This window comes from Pseudorca crassidens, chromosome 8 (assembly GCF_039906515.1).
Source record: "Pseudorca crassidens isolate mPseCra1 chromosome 8, mPseCra1.hap1, whole genome shotgun sequence".
NCBI classification, from domain to species: Eukaryota; Metazoa; Chordata; class Mammalia; order Artiodactyla; family Delphinidae; genus Pseudorca; species Pseudorca crassidens.
In genome coordinates this window covers 61398546-61416903 of record NC_090303.1, presented here as the reverse complement: position 1 = coordinate 61416903, position 18358 = coordinate 61398546, and the positions used below count along the sequence as shown (strand labels likewise).

Below are 18358 nucleotides of genomic sequence, written 5' to 3'. Positions count from 1 at the left end.
TTTAGGAAGGCTTTAGAAAGTTGCATTAATGAAAGGCAGACAGAGCCTTCACTGTGAATCATTATTTGGGTGATATAACACAAGAATCAAATTAAAATTAGGGTTTTCTTTCTGTAAAATGACCCAACTTATTTTGTGCCCAGGTAGTAGTTTCTTCTTAAAGATAAAAATATTGTGAAATCTATGTGTTTTTGGCACACTCTTAAATAATTTTTTCAAAAAGAAGAAACTGTGTTAAAGTTTCCTATAATCATCACTTATTGCTGCTGTTTTTACATTGTCAACTTGTAAAAACTGCAGTTAGATACTTCTTACTATGTTTCTATCTTGTCTCCTTGTCAATCTTCTTTATTTTTGCCTTTCCCAATTTGAGAATACTAAAACTTCCAATGTGTCTTTTACAACTCAGTGTTTTTTGGGTATCCTGTAATGATTACAAGGTAACTTGTGATTTGCTTCTTCACATTATAAAAGGAAGAAAAGTAGAAATAATTTGTTTGGTAATTTGAATTTTAACTAACTTAAAAGTATTTTGAGAGCTCTCTTTAATTTTCAAAACTAGGGCTAAAAGAACAAAAACATACAAATCATAACAGAAATTTTAAAAATGTTTTAATATGAGAAAAATTATCAATACCTTTGAGTCCTGATGAAACAGACCTTTCCAGGAGATCTTAAGCTCGGGTCTTAACAATCCTCTAGGAGCAGATGATCTTCAGATGAAGACTGCCAACCCAAGGTCCTCAGATCAAAGAGATGACGACAAAGTAGACAGCCTCCACCCAACATGGTGGAATAAGATTAATTTCCTGATATCTCAGATTTTCTTCTTTACTGCTAATCTTATTTGTTACCGTACTTTGGTGCCCCCTAGCTATCACCTAATGTTTTCACAGCATGCTTTCACAATTCTCACTGCTGTATTTTCATTCTCCCACTGTCTCTGTGGTATAAGAAAAGGCAAAACCCCTCGTGTGTTCTTCTCAGTCCAGCTACTGCTCTACATCTGATTGACTGCTAGATTATTTTCATCCCCAACCTGACCTCATTGACAAGAATTTAAAGTGACAGCTGTTACTTTATATGCATCGGATGGCAGGGCTTTTATGATATTTGAATTTTCCTCACATTTATTAACCCCAACCCTTCAGTCTTATAAAAATTGGAACCTAACCTCAAGTCAACAAAATACTTCTGCTGAAATCATTACTGTACAAACATTATAAGCTCATTAGGAGTGGGAACAGATACTGGCGCTATGCTGGTGGCAATGGTCAGTCTGTTCTCTTCAGAGACTCTTCAGCCTGCTTTGGAAGAATTCTTTGTCTTCACTCAGGGAATCTATCTGCCTCGAGAGACAAGCAGTGGGCTCAAGTCTAATGTGATAAATGTTATTTATACTACCAGTATAGTCTGCCCCCATCCTTGTTTTCAACCAACCTTGTTTTCAACCAGCATATCACAGTTTGTGGGATACAGCTAAAGCGGAGCACAAAGGAAATTTTACACCATTCTACACAAACTCTTTCAGAAAATAAAAGAGGAAGGAACACGTCTCAACGTCTTTTAATGAGACCTCCATTACCCTGCAAAGATACTGCAAGAAAACTATAGACCAACATCCTTCCTGGCCATAGAAACAAAAAAACCCAAAAACAAACAAACAAAAATCCTTAACTAATATTAGCAAATTGAATTGAGAAATATATAAAAAGTTGGTTCAACATTCAAAAATCAGTGAAATTCATATTAGCAGATCAAAGAAGAAAAACCTTATAATCATCTCAACAGATGAGAGAAAAAGCACTTGACAAAATTCAATATCCATTCATGATAAATTGTCTTAGGAAATAGGAACAAAAGGCAACTTCCTCAATTTTATAAATGGCATCTACAAAACACCTAAGCTAACATAAACTTAGTAGTGAGACTGAAGGCTTTCCCTTTAAGTTCCAGAACAAGCGAGGTTCTCAGCTTTCAGCATTTTCATTCACATCACACTGGAGATCCTAGCCAATGTAATAAAAGGGAAGTAAGGAACAGAGAGAGGAGGGGAAGGAGGGAGGGAGGAACTAGAAAAACTAAGATATTTGGTGAAAAAAAAAAAGAACAAAGTTGGAAGACTCACACTACCTCATTTCAAAACTTACTACAAAGCACAAAGCTACAGCAATCAAGATAGTGTAGTACAGGGGAAGGGCAGAAACAGGCAGAACAGAGAATCCAGAAACAAACCCACACATGTACAGATAATTGATTTTTGACACAATATAATCAAAGAACAGCCTTTTAAACAAGTGGTGCTATAATAATTGTTCATATACAAAAAAAAAAGTGCCTCAACCCATACTTTGTACCACAGTAAAAAAAAAAAAAAAAAAAAAAATTGGAAATGGATCACAGACTAAATATAACACCTAAATCTTCTAGAACACGAGTCAGCAAACTAAGGCTCATGGGCCAAATTCGTCAAATATGTGATACAGAAAAAGAGTAAGGCAGGGTAAGGAAAACAGGAGATGTGAGGGTGAGGGGAGCTCAATGGGCTGGTAAGGTATTCCTGTTTTGTACTGTATGGTTAAGGAAAGTCTCTCTGATAAGGCAACAGCTGAACCAAAGCAACAAAAAAAAGTGGAAGAGGATGCTTGTGAGACCTGAAGGAAGGTCACAGGCAGAGAGATGAGCAAGTGCAAAGGCTCTGGTGCAGGGGCTTGCCTGCTGTATTTTACGAACATTAAATGATCTATATGGCCACAAGGGAACAGGAGGAAGAGCGGGGGAAACGACTTAAAGAGAAAGAGCCACTGGAACGCATACATCTGTGTATGCATGCACACACTCCAGATGTTATAGGGTCTTTTAGGTCATGGTAAAGACTTCAGTTGTGGCTTTGAGTAAGATGGGATCCATGGAGGATTTTCAGCAGAGGAGTAACATGATCTGATATTACATAACAGCATCTCGTGAACCTATAGGCATAGAGTAAGAGTCTGGAATGATATATACCAAAAAAAACAAATGATGTTTTCTCCTTTGTGCTTTACTCGTATTTTTGAAAATTTCTACAACAAATATCCAGTATTTTGCTGAAAATTTTTTATTTTAAAATATCTAAAGGATTAATTATTAGAACCATCACTAAAATAACCTTTTTCTTTGCTTTACCTTAAGCTCCAAACAATTATACAGAGCCCATTTCAGCTCCTAGGACAATAAGCAAAAATGAATATTAACTAAGCAGCATGTATGTGGCTAACAAATATCTAGAATGAGCCACTGACATTCAGGAAGGGCTTAAAGAGAATAAGGTTAACTGTCCTCAACAACTGTTTTAACTTGTACTACTTTCCTTCTTGCTTGAATTTAGTAGTATCTTTATTGATTTAACTTTGCTTGCCCATTTTTGGAAAGTTGTCTGTACATTTCTTGTAACTGCAAGGATTCCAAGAGCATCAGGATGCTGAGACAAAGAGCAGCTTTTGTAAGAGCCCTGGTCAACAGAGGATTTAGAAAAAACACATGCCATGGGCACTGCTTGAGAAGCAGCCAAACATGAAGATGGTGGACCATCCCAGTGGATGTTCTCCAGTGTTTCTAGCAGAGGTCTCTGCTCTAGTGACTGCTGTGTAACAAACCACCCCAAATTTAGTAGCATAAAACACAAATATCATGTATCATCATCTCTCACAATTCTGGGGGCTGAATAGACTCAGCTAGGTAGTTCTCACCCAGGGTCTCTCGCATGGTTGTATGTAATCTGATAGCAGCTGGCGTTGGAGTCATCTAGAAGCCTTCCTCACTCAACTATCTGGCAGCTGATATGGCCTGGGCTTCCCCAGAGCATGAAAACTTGGCCCCATGGGAAAACTTCCTGAGAGAGCCAGACAGAAGCATACTGCCTTTTTTAACCAAGCCTCAGAAGTCCTACAGTATCACTTCCGCTGCATTCGTTAGAAATTAGGAGGGCCAGTCCACACTCAAGAGAAATGAAGTTGATATTCTACCTCTTGATTGGGGACACACCAAAGAATTTGTGGACATGACTTAAAACTAGTTCACCCTCTGGCTTAAAGGCTATTAGATGGAATCAGACAAGAAAATAAATAACTAATGAAGGGCATTAGGCTAAGTGTGATGAAGGAAGTATTTATAAATTATTAATTATGGGGTGTGGTTCATAATAGGTTTTAGCACAATCAGAAGCAGCTTTCTCTAAGAAAGGACATTTTGAAAGGTCTTACAGAACGGCAGAATGTTCATAAGCAAAGATATGAGGGAAAAATAATCTAGACATCCATTCCCTTGGATTGCTACAAAGGTCTTTTGAAGATATAGCAAATGATTTTGTTTAACTGGGGCTTAGGGTACATGGAAAAGAATAGTGTATGTGGCTGAAAAGATAGAGTTTGGTTACAGTATTGAAGTACTGTATTTCAAATCTGAGGCGTTAAAAGCTCCTAGGCACACTCAGGTGAGGTTTACTAAGGGCCTTATTCTCCTCAGCTACAAATTAAGTGCCTAACTAAATCTGTAACCCTGTAGCCCCTACAACTTCTCCAAACTGACCTTCAACTTAGGTCCTACTCCCCCTCATTGGGCTTTGAGGTTTCCAGTCAATCTGCCTTTGGAGATAGAGGATCCTCAAGGTCCTTGACACATCTGTTCTCTCTGTTTAACCTCTACTGAGGCATCCCATGACTAATCAAGCAACCTACTTACTATAAGATAGCTTCACTGATCAGCTCCATTAAGATAAAAGGGTTTGCTATTTCTGATACTAGGAAATCCTAGACTAACATCTTATCAACCTCTGCTTTTATAACCTCTCTATAATCTTCTGGTGGTACACTATCAAATTTCTGGAGCCAGGAACCCTAATATTCATAATCACAATTTTGGTTCAGTCACCTACCCATGGTTTTCTCTTGGTCAAATCACTTAACCTCAAGCTTCCTCATCTATGAAGATAAGGATGAAAATCCCTTTCTGACAAGGCTGTTGTAAGCATTAAATGAGATACCTGTGCTTAGCATGACTGCTGGCACACAGTGAGTGTTCCAAAATACGAGATATCACTTTTATTAGCATAAGCTCATTACACAAAACCCAATAAAAAGAACTATCAAAGGGCTGATGTGAAAAGCTTAATTAATAGTTTTATTTTTATCATCATGTGTGGTTAACTTATACCCCTGGCATTACACGACTCCACAGTTTCATTTTATACTCAATTATACTCTTCAGTTGCCCTCTTTTTAATTTATAATTTCAAGACATATTGGTGGATAAGTGAACTTCTTTCACACAACATCTTAACAGAAGAAAATTAAACAGGGAAGAGGATATAGAACAATGGTAGATATAGCAAAGATAGAAAAATAGTGACAAAACTCAGTTTTGCCCAAAGTAAAACTTGCATTTACGTGTCCTGTTGGTGGGAGTGTTAAGTTGGATAAAACTTGAAATTTCAATGGACAGATCATCCAAAATGAAAATAAATAAGGAAACACAAGCTTTAAATGATACATTAAACAAGATGGACTTAATTGATATTTATAGGACATTCCATCCAAAAATAACAGAATACACATTTTTCTCCAGTGCTCATGGAACATTCTCCAGGATAGATCATATCTTGGGTCACAAATCAAGCCTTGGTAAATTTAAGAAAATTGAAATTGTATCAAGTATCTTTTCTGACCACAACGCCATGAGACTAGATATCAATTACAGGAAAAGATCTGTAAAAAATACAAACACATGGAGGCTAAACAATACACTACTTAATAATGAAGTGATCACTGAAGAAATCAAAGAGGATATCAAAAAATACCTAGAAACAAATGACAATGGAGACACAACGACCCAAAACCTATGGGATGCAGCAAAAGCAGTTCTAAGGGGGAAGTTTATAGCAATACAAGCCCACCTTAAGAAGCAGGAAGCATCTCGAATAAACAACCTAACCTTGCACCTCAAGCAGTTAGAGAAAGAAGAACAAAAAAACCCCAAAGCTAGCAGAAGGAAAGAAATCATAAAAATCAGATCAGAAATAAATGAAAAAGAAATGAAGGAAACGATAGCAAAGATCAATAAAACTAAAAGCTGGTTCTTTGAGAAGATAAACAAAATTGATAAACCACTAGCCAGACTCATCAAGAAAAAAAGGGAGAAGACTCAAATCAATAGATTTAGAAATGAGAAAGGAGAAGTAACAACTGACACTGCAGAAATAAAAAAGATCATGAGAGATTACTACAAGCAACTCTATGCCAATAAAATGGACAACCTGGAAGAAATGCACAAATTCTTAGAAATGCACAACCTGCCAAGACTGAATCAGGAAGAAATAGAAAAGATGAACAGACCAATCACAAGCACTGAAATTGAAACTGCGATTAAAAATCTTCCAACAAACAAAAGCCCAGGACCAGATGGCTTCACAGGCGAATTCTATCAAACATTTAGAGAAGAGCTAACACCTATCCTTCTCAAACTCTTCCAAAATATAGCAGAGGGAGGAACACTCCCAAACTCATTCTACGAGGCCACCGTCACCTTGATACCAAAACCAGACAAGGATGTCACAAAGAAAGAAAACTACAGGCCAATATCACTGATGAACATAGATGCAAAAATCCTCAACAAAATACTAGCAAACAGAATCCAACAGCACGTTAAAAGGATCATACACCACGATCAAGTGGGGTTTATTCCAGGAATGCAAGGATTCTTCAATATACGGAAATCTATCAATGTGATAAACCATATTAACAAATTGAAGGAGAAAAACCATATGATCATCTCAATAGATGCAGAGAAAGCTTTCGAACAAATTCAACACCCGTTTATGATAAAAACCCTGCAGAAAGTAGGCATAGAGGGAACTTTCCTCAACATAATAAAGGCCATATATGACAAGCCCACAGCAAACATCATCCTCAATGGTGAAAAACTGAAAGCATTTCCACTAAGATCAGGAACAAGACAAGGTTGCCCACTCTCACCACTCTTATTCAACATAGTTTCAGAAGTTTTAGCCACAGCAATCAGAGAAGAAAAGGAAATAAAAGGAATCCAAATCGGAAAAGAAGAAGTAAAGCTGTCACTGTTTGCAGATGACATGATACTATACGTAGAGAATCCTAAAGAGGCTACCAGAAAACTACTAGAGCTAGTCAATGCATTTGGTAAAGTAGCAGGATACAAAATTAATGCACAGAAATCTCTGGCATTCCTATATACTAATGATGAAAAATCTGAAAGTGAAATCAGGAAAACACTCCCATTTACCATTGCAACGAAAAGAATAAAATATCTAGGAATAAACCTACCTAAGGAGACAAAAGACCTGTATGCAGAAAATTATAAGACACTGATGAAAGAAATTAAAGATGATACAAATAGATGGAGAGATATACCATGTTCTTGGATTGGAAGAATCAACGTTGTGAAAATGACTCTACTACCCAAAGCAATCTACAGATTCAATGCAATCCCTATCAAACTACCACTGGCATTTTTCACAGAACTAGAACAAAAAATTTCGCAGTTTGTATGGAAACACAAAAGACCCCGAAAAGCCAAAGCAATCTTGAGAACGAAAAACGGAGCTGGAGGAATCAGGCTCCCTGACTTCAGACTATAATACAAAGCTACAGTAATCAAGACAGTATGGTACTGGCACAAAAACAGAAATATAGATGAATGGAACAGGATAGGAAGCCCAGAGATAAACCCACGCACATATGGACACCTTATCTTTGATAAAGGTGGCAGGAATGTACAGTGGAGAAAGGACAGCCTCTTCAATAAATGGTGCTGGGAAAACTGGACAGGTACATGTATAAGTATGAGATTAGATCACTCCCTAACACCATACACAAAAATAAGCTCAAAATGGATTAAAGACCTAAATGTAAGGCCAGAAACTATCAAACTCTTAGAGGAAAACAGGCAGAACACTCAATGACAGAAATCACAGCAAGATCCTTTCTGACCCACCTACTAGAGTAATGGAAATAAAAACAAAAATAAACAAATGGGACCTAATGAAACTTAAAAGCTTTTGCACAGCAAAGGAAACCATAAACAAGACCAAAAGACAACCCTCAGAATGGGAGAAAATATTTGCAAATGAAGCAACTGACAAAGGATTCATCTCCAAAATTTACAAGCAGCTCATGCAGCTCAATAACAAAAAAACAAACAACCCAATCCAAAAATGGGCAGAAGACCTAAATACACATTTCTCCAAAGAAGATATACAGACTGCCAACAAACAAATGAAAGAATGCTCAACATCATTAATCATTAGAGAAATGCAAATCAAAACTACAATGAGATATCATCTCACACCAGTCAGAATGGCCATCATCAAGAAATCTAGAAACAATAAATGCTGGAGAGGGTGTGGAGAAAAGGGAACACTCTTGCACTGCTGGTGGGAATGTGAATTGGTTCAGCCACTATGGAGAACAGTATGGAGGTTCCTTAAAAAACTACAAAAAGAACTACCATATGACCCAGCAATCCCACTACTGCACATATACCCTGAGAAAACCAAAATTCAAAGAGTCATGTACCAAAATGTTCATTGCAGCTCTATTTACAATAGCCCAGAGATGGAAACAACCTAAGTGCCCATCAGCGGATGAATGGATAATGAAGATGTGGCACATATATACAATGGAATATTACTCAGCCTTAAAAAGAAACGAAATTGAGATATTTGTAATGAGATGGATAGACCTAGAGTCTGTCATACAGAGTGAAGTAAGTCAGAAAGAAAAGGGCAAATACCGTATGCTAACACATATATATGGAATTTAAGAAAAAAAATGTCATGAAGAACCTAGGGGTAAGACAGGAATAAAGACACAGACCTACTGGAGAACGGACTTGAGGATATGGGGAGGGGGAAGGGTGAGCTGTGACAGGGCGAGAGAGAGTCATGGACATATACACACTAACAAACGTAGTAAGGTAGATAGCTAGTGGGAAGCAGCCGCATGGCACAGGGATATTGGCTCGGTGCTTTGTGACCGCCTGGAGGGGTGGGATAGGGAGGGTGGGAGGGAGGGAGACGCAAGAGGGAAGACATATGGGAACATATGTATATGTATAACGGATTCACTTTGTTATAAAGCAGAAACTAACACACCATTGTAAAGCAATTATACCCCAATAAAGATGTTAAAAAAAAACAAAAAACAAAAAAACTTGAAATTTCAACGATAAGAGTATTAATGAAATTATAGTTACTTCAACAGTGGTATAATGCTATCATCAAAACTATGAAATACATCTGTATTTAACGACAAAGATATCTATGATATATTTGTTGAATGTGCAGACTGAAAGACAACATGTATGGCATGACACTATTTATGTAAAATTATGTTTGCACAGGTTGATAAGTGATATATTCACCAAATATTAACAGCGGTTTATACTGTAAGATCTGAGGTAGTATTACTTAAGTACTTACATACTTACTTTTGCAATTGTCTCAAAGATAGATTTAATTTTTTTATTCCACCAGGTATTTTTAGATTGAAGTATAGTTAATTTACAATATTGTGTTAGTTTCTGGTGTACAGCAAAGTGATTCAGTTTATGTAAATATATAAAACTGTCTTCCATAGTGGCTGTACGAATTTACATTCCCACCAACAGTGTAGGAGGGTCACCTTTCCTCCACACCCTCTCCAGCATTTGTTATTTATAGACTTTTTAATGATGGCTATTCTGACTGGTGTGAGGTGATACCTCACTGTAGTTTGGATTTGCATTTCTGTCCTAATTAGGGAAGTTGAACATCTTTTCATGTGCCTATTGGCCATTTGTATGTCTTCTTTGGAGGAATGTCTATTTAGGTCTTCTGCCCATTTTTTGATGGGACTGTGATGGTTTTTTGTTCGGTTATTGAACTGTATGAGCTGTTTTTATATTTGTGGAATTAAGCCCTTGTCAGTTGCATCATTTGCAAATATTTTCTCCCAGTCTGTAGGCTGCCTTTTCGTTTTATGGTTTCTTTTGCTGTGCAAAGGAAGCCTGTAAGTTTGATTAGGTCCCATTTGTTCATTTTTGCTTTTATTTCTATTGCCTTGGGAGACTGACTTAAAACACTGCTACAATTTACGTCAGAGAATGTTTTGCCTATGTTCTCTTCTAGGAGTGTTATGGCATTATGTCTTCTATTCAAGTCTTTAAGCCATTTTGAGTTTATTTTTGTGTAGGGTATGAGGGAGACATCTAACTTCATTGATTTACATGCGGCTGTCCAGCTTTCCCAACACCACTTGCTGAAGAGACTGTCTTTTCTCCATTGTATATTCTTGCCTTCTCTGTCGAAAATTAATTGACCTTAGGTGTGTGCGTTTGAGGCTCTCTATTCTGTTCCATTGATCCATATGTCTGTTTTTGTGCCAATACCATGCTGTTTTGATTACTTCAGCTGTGTAGTATTCAGCTTAAGTCTGGAGGGTTATGCCTCCACCTTTGTTCTTTTTCCTCAGGATTCCTTTGGCAATTCTGGGTCTTTTATGGCTCCGCATAAATTTCAGGATTATTTGTTCTAGTTCTGTGAAAAATGACATGGGTAATTTGATAGGGATCACATTAAATCTGCAGACTGCTGTGGGTAGTAGGGCCATTTTAAAAATATTAATTCTTCTAATTCAAGAGCGTGGGATGTTTTCAAAGGAAGATTTTTTAAAAAGCTGTCCTGACTTGACTGTCAGCTAACAAATCAAATACCAGCAACCATCAACATGGTTTGAGGTCTCACCTTGCTAGAAAAGGTAAAGTATAGTATAGTATTTATGAAAATACTATCAAGCAAAAATTCGTCAACTCTAATAGTGGAAGAGTGCCCAATCAAGGATCTTCCTACCATTTGGATTACATCATCATTTACTGTGTACAAAAATGTAAAGCTATGCTAATACTTACAAACTGGTATCACCTTATCTTTAGGTCAACTGCCATGGGAAACTTCCTACATTTCTAAGCCAAGTACACTTCCCAGCTTCAAAACATATTACAAACATATAGTGATCAGGACTGTGTGATACTGGCAAAAGGACAGACATAGATCAATGGAATAAAACTGAGTTGAGAAATTAATCCATACATTTATAGTCAACTGACTTTCAAAAAAGGAATATGGGGGAAAGAATAGTCTTTTCAATAAATAGTGCTGGAACTGGATGCTTACACGCAAAAGAATGAACTTGGACCCCAATACCTCATACTATACATAAAAATTAACTCCAAATGGATCAAAGACCTTACCTAAATGTAAGGGCTTAAATTATAAAATTCTTAGAAGAAAACATAGGTGTAAATCTTTCTAACTTTGGATTAGGCAATGGTTTCACAGATGACACCTAAACACAAGAAGCCAAGGAAAAAAATAGATAAAACTGTGCTTCATCAAAATTAAAATCTTTTGTGTTACAAAAGTCACTTTATCAAAAATGTGAGAAGACAACCCAGAAAATATTTAAATATTTGCAAATCATATATCTGATAAGGGTCTAAGAATCCAGAACATATTAAAAAGAATTCTTGAAACTCAACAATAAAAAGACAAATAATTTAAAGACAGGGAAAGGATCTGAAGACATTTCTCCAAAGATATACAAATGGCCAATAAGCACATGAAAAGATGCTGAACATAGTCATGGAAATGCAAATCAAAGCCACAATGAAATACCACCTCACGAAGTCACTAGGATGGCTATATTAAAAAAGATGAACAACATGTGTTGGTGAGGATGTGGAGAAATGGGAACCTTTATGCATTGCTGGTGGGAATGTAAATTGATGCAGCCATTTTGGAGAAAGTTTGGTAGTTTACAGAAAGTTAATCACAGAGTTGCCATATATATGACCCAGCAATTCTACTACTAGGTACATACCAAAGGTAATTGAAAACATACTTTTACAAAAAGACTTGTACACAAATGATCACAGTAATACTATTTAAGATAGTAAAAAATGGAAACAACCCAATGTCCATCAAAAACTGTGGTATATCCATACAATGGAATATTATTCAACCATAAAAAGAAATGAAGTACTACTATGTGTTACAGCATGGATAAACCTTGAGAACATCATGCTAAGTGAAAGAAACTAAATACCAAAGAACACATATTCTATGATTCCATTTGATGAAATGTCCAGAATAGGAAGATGCATAGAGAGAGAAAGTAGTTTAGCAGTTACCAGGGGCAAGGGGGAAGGGGAAAATGGAGTGGGACTACTAATGGGCATGGGGTTTCCTTCTGGAGTAGTGTAAATGTTTTGGAATTAGTCGTGGTGGTTGCATAACCTTGTGAATAAACCAAAAACACTGAATAGTACCCTTCAAAATGGTGAATTTTATGGTATACAAATTATGTCTCAATTAAAAATTTAAAAAAAAGAACGATGGCAAACTTCTTGCCTGAAGCTATGTAAGAGAGAAGATGATGAAGCAGTATCTTTAAAGTACTGAAGGAAAAAAAATTACAACGTAGAATTCTATGCCCAGCAAAATTTTTTTTCAAAACTGAAGGTAGGGCTTCCCTGGTGGTGCAGTGGTTGGGGGTCCGCCTGCAGATGCAGGGGACGCGGGTTCGTGACCCGGCTCGGGGTGATCCCGCATGCCGCGGAGCGGCTGGGCTCGTGGGCCATGGCCGCTGCGCCTGCGCATCCGGAGCCTGTGCTCCGCGGCGGGGGAGGCCACGGCAGTGAGAGGCACGCGTACCGCAAAACAAAACAAAACAAAACACAAAAACTGAAGGCAATGATTTAAGACTATAAATCTACAATAATCAAGACAATGTAACATTGGCATAAGACATATAGTTCAATGGAACAAAACAGATCCCAGAAACAGATCCATACATATCATTTGATTTTCAACAAAATGCCAAGTTAATTTCAACAAAATGCCAAATTAATTCAACAGGGAAAAGAGAATCATTTCAACAAATGATCTAAATAAGCTGGAGAGTCATATGGATAAACATAAACCTCAATACTTACCTTCACACCATATACAACAATTATCTCGAATTGTATCACAGATCTAAATGTAAGAGCTATGGAGAAAGATCTCTGTATTAAGCAAGGATTTCTTAGGACACAAAAAGCATAAACAGGAAAAAAATAAGGAAATTGAACTTCATCAAAATTGAAAACTTTTGCTCTTTCAAAGACACTGTTAAGAAAATGAAAAGGCAAGCCATAGACTGAAAGTATTTGCAAATCATATATCTGATTACAGATTTGTGTGCAGAACATATAAAGAACTCTTGCAACTCAATAATGAAATGATGCACAACCCAATTTAAAAATAAGCAGCCCTGTGAGACTTTAGGAATAACTGGGTAAGAAGTATGGCAAATTTCATCCCCACAAAATAATGATAAAATTTGACAAAACTATCATTTCAAAACTGGAAACTGACCAAAGGCATGCAACAAACAGGCAACATTTACTTAAGAAAACCTACTGAATCTTGGCAAAATCAGTGGGAGCCCAGCACTTCAGCCTGGAGCAGCTCCACCTCTCCCCAGAAATCTCCCAAGTTGGTGGCACTGTAATTCGACCAGAGTGGGCAGGCTGTATCTGCAGGCTTCCTGCTGGAGGGGTTAGACTGATTTGGAGCAAAATGTAAGAAAACTCATGCTCAGGGGTATTGTTGGAAAAAGTATCATCTTGGGGGCAACCAGAGAAGGCCAAACATTACAGCTAGCCTGAGGATGAGACACTACTTGTGCCAAGCAACAGGTGAACAGAACAGCAGAAACTTAACATAGTGATATGCGAATAACAGTGAGCCTCCAACATAACCTCAGGCTGGGATGGGATGACAACTGCATGCATATAGCCCAACAATTCTACTTCTAGGTACTTACCTAAGACAAATGAAAAATATATATCCACACAAAGACTTGAAGGCGAATGTTTCTAACAGCATTATTCATAACAAAAAAGTGGGAACAATCCAAATTTTATCCATCAGTAAATGAACAAATGTGGTATATATCAATACGTACAACAGAATACTACTCAGCAAAACTAGGTAAAGAATAATACATGCTAAACATGTGTGAACCTCAGAAACACGTTAGGTGAAAGAAGCTAGATGCAAAAGACCATATTTTGTATTATTCTCTTTATATGAAATATCCAGAAAAGGGAAATTATGGAGACAGAATATAGACTAGTGGTTGCCTAAGTGCTGAGAAGGGGGAAATGAGGAGTGATTGTTAATGGGTATAAAGTTTCTTTATGGTGATAAAAATATTATAGAATTAGACACGTTGAGGATTGCACAACTTTGTAAATATACTAAAAGCCATGGAATTGTGCACTTTAAATGGTTGGATTTTATGGTTATGTAAATTATACCTCAACAAAACTGTTAAAAGTAATAGGATAAATATTTGAACAGATCTTTCACTAAAAAAATATGAGTGGCAAATGAGCACATAAAAAGATGCTTAACGTTATTAGTGGTTAGGTCAATTCAAACTGAACCAGAAGATACCACAACATACCCACTAGAATGGTCAAAATTGAAAAGAGAGTGATGTGGCAAAATCCTCATGCTGGTGGGAATGTAAATGTAAATGTAAATGTAAAATGTAAAATGGTACAGCCAACTCTGGAAACAGTCTGGTGGTATCTTATAAACAAATATTTACCATACAATTCAGTCATTCCACTCATAGGTATTTATTAAAGAGAAATTAAATCACATGTTCACATAAAGATTTATATATAAATGTTCATAGCCACTTTATTCATAATAGCCCCAAACTAGAAATAGCTCAGGTGTCCACCAACAGGAGAATGGATAACATACTATATGATATTCACATTCATATACTACTACTCAGCAATAAAAAAGAACTGATTCAAGCAACAACACTGCTGCCTCTCACAAATATGCTGAGCCAAACAAGCCGGACACAAAGTACACACTGAATGTTTTCGTCTAATCTATAGTGGCACAAAGCAGATCAACGGCTGTCCAGGCCTGAGGGTGGATGGGTGGAAACTGACTGTAAAGGGGCTTGAGGTAACTTTTGAGGGGGGATGGAAATGTACTCATCTTGGTTGTAGTGACAGTTTCAAACGTGTATGTGTGTGTCCAAACTCATCAGATTGTATACTTACAATGGATGTTATTGCCCTATGTAAGTTATAAAGTATTAGTTGCTTTTAATATGCTGAGAAGAAAAAAATTTGATTAGAAATATAACACTGTTCTCATTGAGGAAACAGGCCTCTAAAAATGGAAAGGAGTTAACAAATCTGTCTGCTTGTCTTTACTGTAATCCTAGTGTTTGGAGCACTTTCATCTGTTTTCACCTTTGTTTTAGCAGTACTGACACATACCCAGGTCTGGCACAGGGTACACAACTGTTACCAGATGCACAAATATTTTCTGATGACTTTAATAATCTTAGGCCTTGAAAGATCTGACACAAATGCTTATTTAAGAACCAGGCTAGAAGGTGGTCAAAAGGCACAAACTTTCAGTTATAAGATAAATAATTATTAGGGATGTAATATTCAACATGATAAATATAATTAATACTGATGTATTATATATGAAAGTTAAGTCAGTAAATCCTAAGAGTTTTCAGCACAAAATTTTTTCTTTTATTCTGTATCTACATGAGATGATATATGTTTAATAAGCTTATTGTGGTAATCATTTCATGATGTATGTAAGTCAAATCATTACGCTGTACACCTTAAACTTACACGTGCTTGATAAAACTGGAAAGAAAGAAAAAGAGCTAGATTTCATGCATCCATGTTACTTATGCATCTGCTGTGCCATAGCTGATTACCAACCTGCTATAGGAATACTGAACCATAAGCTCCGTAAAGGCAGGATCTATCTTTTTTCCTTATCAGTGTTCACACAGTATCTTCCATCTCTCAAATGTTCAATCAATATGTGCTAAATGAATGAACCACTTCAGTTTACCCTGCATTCTAGTTCAAGTAACTCCCACACATTTTTCATGGTGAGAAAGACTTCTGAAGATTACCAACATTAAGAATGAAAACTATACGAGACTATAGCTACTCACATGCCCACACAGTTACCACAGTGCTTTCTAGTGATTGATGTGAGTGTAATAAAACACTATCTTTGAATTATTAACTGCTACATTTTTCATTCCTTGCATTCCTGGTTGCTATGGCAGCTTACTCAGTGACTCATTGGCAGCTGCTGCTTCAGGAGGGAGAGACAATGTGGATTAAAACAAAGACAATTTCAATTTCAAGTGTCAAAGCTGAGTTTTTGAAAGCCAAAGGAAGAGACGGGAGCCTGAAAGCCAAAGGGCTTTTGATTTATCAGAGCCGTGTTCTGGAGGCAGAAAGGGCTTTTAAGAATCTATAAACTTTGCTGTGCAAATCAAGGATGTAAGCCTGGCTGGATAAAGTAGTTTATTCTACGAACCACAGAGCTGGGAAGAATGCATAACAATACAGGAGCAGTTTTCTCATTCAAAAAGATCCAAGAGTTCCATCAAGCAGGAAAGAGAATTGAAGGGGATGAAGCTAGTTGCAGAGGTCTGAAACATGTCTGGCACTCTCCTCCTCAACAGCTGACACCCTATTTTGGGGGTGTGAGGAAGCCCTAGATAAGGGCTGTACACTGGCTACACAACAGGATCACACCAGAACAATCAACTCAAGAATCTCTGGGGTGGGATCTTTAATATCTTTAAAAAGCTGCCTCTGCCTTCCCTTCCTACCTTCTGAGTTGATCTAATGTTTAGCCAAGTGCTGAGAATCACTGGCTTATGAGGATCCCAAAGCAGAAGAGTATAATATCTGTCTTCCCTCGGTGTTGTCCATTCTTGCAGACAAACTCCCTAGCAATCCCACCCCGACTCCTTTCAACAGCACACTTGAGCACAGAATCCCACACAAACTAGAGAACATCTTACTGAAGAGAGCTTAGAATTGACTATTGGTGACTCTCAAGCTGGATTTTGAAGAGTCTCAGTTTTGTGAATGAGGGTCAGGTGAACAAGTTTAGAAGTTTAAGCATGGATGTGGTAAAAAAGTCAACTACTGGCTAGAAGGCCTGAAACTCATGAAACTGCCCCCACAGAGCTCAACACAGGGGACAACTTAGACTAGTGCTATCATCAGCACTGCTCACAATTCCTACTGGTCATTTGGCTAAAACTTCATACGCTAATTCCTAACTATCAAACTGACCAGTTATTCAGAGCCTGTGTGTGCTCACCAAGAAAACTGATGATGACAAAAGCCAGTGACATCTATGAGAGCACACAAAGAGGATTCATTAGACCATCGACCTTTGCAAAATATTTCCAGCCCTCTTCACTGAAAAAAATCTGGCAACTCTACCTCAGTTTAGTAACAACATAGGACCAGCTCTGCTCATGCGTTGTAGCTACATTAACTTTGAGAAACTCAGGTCTTCACAAAGTTGGAATTACAAGGCTTTCAAAAATATTCAGGTTAAGGACAGAGTCGAAAAACAACCTCCCAGTCATCTAGACCTGTGCGTCCAACACGGTAGCCACTGGTCTCATATGGCTCTCGAGCACTTAAAATATGGCTAGTTCTGAATACAGATGTGCTATAAATATAAAATATATATCAGATTTCAAAGACTGAAAAACAAAAAGAATGTAAAATACTTCATTGATCGTTTTTAAACTGATTATATACTAAAATGATAATAGTTTGGATACTGAAATACCTCAGGAAGGCCTTTATAGCCTTTGCAATGTTTGAGTTCCAGCAATGGTTGAACCATATACCGTTCGACTTCCCTGACGGCTATCCTCTGAATACCTGGACATGAATATCCTTAACATTTACAGATTTAATAACATTTCAAATATTAATGAGTTACTCTGAAAGGCTCATGACATACAGTAACTTGATATTTTCCCAAAATACAAATTTACATTGCTAATACTGTACAGTTTGCTTTCAGTTATCCAGCTACTAAATGATCAAGACAATCCAAAAGCATTTAAATCTCAAACTGATTTTGTTGGAAAGATATTTTTTGGTCAGGTACTTTTAGAAATCTCATAAAATCGTGAACACGGAATTCATAAGTTTACAGGAAAGAACCACAGAAATAAGGCACTGTATGTATAACAACTCTGTCATTAAGGTACTTACTGCAGAAAAACTGTTTCACTCTATGTGGGAAACCAAATTTTAAATCATGTGGCAATATTTATGAATATAAGCATTTTTGACATTTTAGAACAATTCCCTTTCAGGTGTTAAGCTTCTATTATTCTCACAGGCTTTCCTTGTAGAAACTCCTGGTCTA

At 37.1% G+C, this 18358-nt stretch overlaps 1 long non-coding RNA gene across 2 annotated transcripts in view; it reads right to left on the bottom strand.

Annotated features, from left to right (window-relative positions):
- LOC137229153 (uncharacterized) overlaps positions 1-5841 on the bottom strand; it is a 54660-nt gene extending 48819 nt beyond the window's left edge. The window contains exon 1 of one of the 2 annotated variants that reach the window (XR_010945570.1): positions 638-5841. This is a non-coding gene — a long non-coding RNA (uncharacterized lncRNA). The remainder of the gene's footprint in view (positions 1-637) is intronic. The other variant, XR_010945569.1, reaches the window with a different exon arrangement.
- Positions 5842-18358: the final 12517 nt, after the last annotated feature.